At 42.5% G+C, this 4,794-nt stretch overlaps 1 pseudogene; it reads left to right on the top strand.

Moving 5' to 3' along the window:
• The first annotated feature begins 1,327 nt into the window (after positions 1–1,327).
• LOC138498580 (dynein light chain Tctex-type 1 pseudogene) lies at positions 1,328–1,714 on the top strand (annotated as a pseudogene).
• Positions 1,715–4,794: the final 3,080 nt, after the last annotated feature.

Genomic DNA, 4,794 nt, shown 5'->3' with positions numbered 1-4,794 from the left:
CGCCCTGCGCTGACACTACCTCAAAAGGCGCAGGATCTGTTATCTGTGCCTGGTTCACCTTTATGATTGTTATCACTCGTGTTTGGTAGAAGTGTGAGGACTGATTAGGTGGTTTAGCTATTACTCATCCTTGTATTATTGTGTGGCAGAAGCCATTTCATCACACTGGTGACAGCTGTTGGGATTTGATGCAAACTGTGCCTACAGCTTACTCATCCAAAATAAAAAAAAGTGTGCAGTTAACACTAGAAGCACTGCCATGCATGTGTTAATAGCTACAATGGATCTTGACATAAGCACCACACAAAACCTAAAAGCAAGTGAGATGCGTGAGCTGTGTCAGGAAAGGGGACTCCCCTTTTGATAGTAAGGTTAGAAAGTCTGAACTGCTCAAGCACCTCCAAGATTTGGAGAAAGCTAAGGGGGTAGAGAAGTCCCTGGAGCACCAAGCTCAGGTACCTTTTTCTCTGGGAGGGCATAGAAATGGAGAGTAGTTTCTCAGAGATCTCAAGTGTCCCGTTGGTCTCAGGCTATATTTAGGTCTTTTGCTTCAGCTAGGTCCAGGGCCTCAATTAAGCCCCACGAGAGTCTAACTTTGGATAACCTGGAGTTCAGGAAGTACCTCCTAGAAGAAAGGTGGGTGGCCATAGTGTAATAGAGGCAACAGCAGAAGGTAGAGGTGTCAGCATCCAAGTCAGATGACAGGATCATTGATCAAGGTAAGCACAGAGATGAAAAGGACAGAGGTTCTGACCCTTCTTCAAGAAAAGATCCCCAGAGACACAACCGGAGTTCACAGACCCATGACTGGACAAGCCCCACAGAAACGAAGAGTGAGCATACCTCTAACACTAACGCCCAACCACTCTCCTCACCCAGAGGTTGTGTTATGTGTGGGGAGGTGACACATAGGAAGGGAGATTCAGCCTGCAGGGGGAGACCCAAACAGGTCATTGTGGCCGTTGGTGTCATTAGGAGGCAAAAGTCAATGTGAGCAGCTTAACAGATGAAGTTCCATTAGGCCGGGGAGTGGCAGAAAGTTCTCTAAAACTGTGTGGGAACGGACCTCTCCAAAGCCCTCCATCTGCAAGGTAAACATTGAGTGCTTCATGTTAGAGGCGTGCTCTGCTCCATACCAACTAGAGGTGAAGGACTCCAGTGGGATTTTGTCTTTCTCTCCCGTGTTGGGCTAAACAAGAACAACGACTCAACGTGTCCCTGAGCCCCTGTATTGGAACTGAAAATGTACTGTTAGAACTCCCAGTACTCTCTTGCCGACTTGTTGGGACCCTAGAGACTGAATAAGATAATTTCCGTTACCAGGGGCGGGGCGCATGCGCAGTCTGTCTGTGAGGGGCTGCGGCAGACCGAAGATGGACGAGTTTCAGACAGCCAAAGAGACATCTTTTGTAGTTGAAGAAGTGAGCAACATTATCAAAGAGTCCATCGAAAGTGTCATTGGCGGTAATGCCTACCACCACAACAACGTTAACCAGTGGACCACAAATGTCGTGAAACAAACCCTAAGTCAACTAACCAAGCTTGGAAAGCCTTTCAAATACATAGTGACCTGTGTAATTATGCAAAAGAATGGCGCAGGGCTGCATACGGCAAGCTCTTGCTTTTGCTACAAACGGCACTGATGGAAGTTGCACTGTGAGATGGGAGAATAAGACTGTACTGCATAGTCAGCGCCTTTGGACTTGAAATCTAACAATTTCACAGTGTTCATCTCAGCATCAACTGATTGCATATCCTGCACACAAACCTCAAAGTATTATGTTTTTGTTACTTCAACATCCACAAATGCTGACGTTCTAAACTGAAGATCACAGCACCTGTACATTGTACTTTGTTTTATATCACAGCTTTCCAAATACCATTGTTGCCATGCTACTGTGTCTTAAATCTCTCCAGTCCAACCCATTCTAAGGTGCTAAAAAAATGGAGTCTGCTGCAATGTTAACCCAATCTCTTAAACTTTAATCTTTGGAATGATTAACTACACTGAATAAACTTCCTCACGTTTTACTTTGATTAGTTATCTAATAAATTATTATAGGCAAAATATATATATTTTTTTGCATCTTTTGTTTACCAAGCAGCATATCCTTTTTGAACGTTGTGGTACTTTATTGCCTTTATTTTTTAGAGAACCTTGATTGGACAGTCCTTTATTTTTGACTGCTATACTTTGCTGTTCGGGTTGCTACTGGATCACATTCACACCCCTCTTGAGAGTATAGCCTGCCCAATTACCACAAGAGACGAAGGAGGTATCCCTCTGACCGGTGCCTGTTTTGCATTTATGATTGGAATTCATCTTGTGTTGTAGAAGTGTGAGGGCTGCATACAGGGTTCAGTCACTAATCATCATTGTACTCCTGTGGGGTCAGAGTAATTTTGTCACAATGCCAAACACACAATCACAGATACAGTCATACTTGAGTCTTGTCAAGTCTCAAACTGTGACTAAAAGTACTACAGCTCATATTAAGTTCTGTACTGTGATAGACTGGGGGCATGGTCACTATTTATGGAATAAAGCACCCCCTGCCGTACGTAATAAGGATGTTGCAAGTCACTACGAGGTGACTTGTAATATGGGTAACCATTCCTTACAATATCAGGCCACACACTGTCATTCCCTTAAATACGTGACCTTTCGCCTAATCTAACATAGGTGAGCTTCCATTTTCTGATCCATGTAACCAATTGTGAATGTTTGGATTGAAAAAGCTAATATGCAGAAAGATAGCTGAAGCAGCTTACTAAAATACATTTAAGGCATGTTCATTGTGTACTTTAAAATAAGTAATAACATGTAGATTCTTGCTCACCTGCATTAAACTCCAGCGTTGAACAAATAAAACATTCTACATATAATGTTCCGTGTCAATAATGGCTCTAAAGTATCACAGAAAACATGTTAACAAGCAAAGCAGTTGCAATGTCATTTTCTTACTGCAGTTCAGTTGTGAAGTCACAACTCGCCTGTAATAAGAACATTATTTCTAGGCTTTTATGGGGATATTGCAGGCTGCAATGTACTATAACCGGATAATGATCCACCAACAAGTTATGGCCTAATGCTAACTTCAGTGACAAACGTTCAGGACAAGTCTGTCCCAAGGGATAATGACCCCTCATGAGAGCTATATGGTTATTGATACCTAATGCTAATAACAATATAGGCTTTTAAAGTTGTGGTACTTAAGTAAAAACTTTAACACTAAAGGACTACTTTGCAAACAATATACTTTCCTCTCTGACACCCAAACACAATTGTGAAACACAAAAGAAGAGAGGGTATTGTGCGTTTTATGTCACCCGTCACCTAGGTACCTGTCCCTACAAAAGACTGTAGCTGTCTTTAATGTGGGTGTCTCACCCTAACTAGCGATGGTTGGCTGCCTGTCTAGGTCAGGGATAGAGGGAGAAACCTTACCCTATCTAGATACTTTGACAAATGTCTTGTATCTATCTCAAATACAATCACAGTAAAAAGGTCAGAAAAAAAGTTGAAAATTAGTAAGACTGGACTAGTATCTTAAATTGTATTTGTTACTGTCTGTCCTACTCATCTAAACATCTTTTTGCAATCAACGACACAATTATACTGCTGATTCAGGTAAGAACTTCTTCTGCTTGGGTGTGCGTGTAAAATGTCCTACTGGCACACAAATTGAATTTTGGGAAGAATGATCTTCCATTTCAATAAATGTAAAACTTCAGTTTCTAGGGGGTGGTGCTATTCTCATTTCGCACAGCCGGTTTCAGTAGCACTTATCTGGTGTTAGCCACCTTCTTCAGGGCGGGTAGGTCTGGGGTCATTTCCGAGCTTCCTTTTTACACATTCTGTTTGCAGAAATGTTCCATAGTTTGTCAAAGTACGTGCTGATTACAGCCCACTATCTGTAGGGACATCAGAGCGACACGTATGCACGCTCTCGTTACCACTTTGTTATGAAGTCACAACGGATCTGTAAATATCTCACAAGAACATAATGCCATTATGTTATGTCAAGGGGAAGACTGATGTAATTTCACTTACCGATAGAGAGCCTTTCCTTCGCTGTATACATTGGTGAGCTGATACTGGTTGCGGTTTTTGTAGATATGATAGTTCGATATGATAGTTTATTTATATAGTGCCTATACACGATGTGTTTCAAAGCGCTTCAAGGCAAGGGAGGGAACAAGGGAAAATACAATGACATTCTTACAGGCCATGAACAGTAATGATGTGAAATTAACTATCATAATCGGCCTGACAACATTTCAGATAGTGCAAGAGCTAAGACTTAGATAAGGAAGGGAGGGGAAGAATGGGAAGGAAATGGAAACAGATAGGCGACTACCGTACTAGGCCTGATGACATTTCTGGGTGAGCCGGAGAAAAACAAAAGCTAAGGGAGAGGGGTACAGAAAGGGACAGGTGGAACAAAACCAGCGGCTATCGTACTAGGCCTGACAACATTTCAGATAGTGCTGGAGGGGAGGGGGGGGCATGTAATGAGGGAGGGGACAGGTGAGGTTGCTATCATACTAGGTTCAGGGACAATTCTGTTAGAGTAAGTGCATAGAAGAAAGTAAGAGGAGGACGGGAGGAGATAGGAAAAGGGAGAAAGGGAGAGGGGGAGAGAACAGAGAGTAATCAGTCAAAAAGAGTGGAGAAGCAAGGGGGAAGAGAGAATATAATTGCAGAAGTCAGTAGTAACACATAATATTACAAGCCAGGATACAAGATGAAGATGGGAACAGCATGATTCAGGGCCACCATGAGTACAAGAT

The sequence above is a fragment of the Ambystoma mexicanum genome, chromosome 5q (genome assembly GCF_040938575.1).
Source record: "Ambystoma mexicanum isolate Mex_15411 chromosome 5q, UKY_AmexF1_1, whole genome shotgun sequence".
Classification (NCBI taxonomy): domain Eukaryota; kingdom Metazoa; phylum Chordata; class Amphibia; order Caudata; family Ambystomatidae; genus Ambystoma; species Ambystoma mexicanum.
This window is presented reverse-complemented; position numbering and strand designations above follow the sequence as displayed.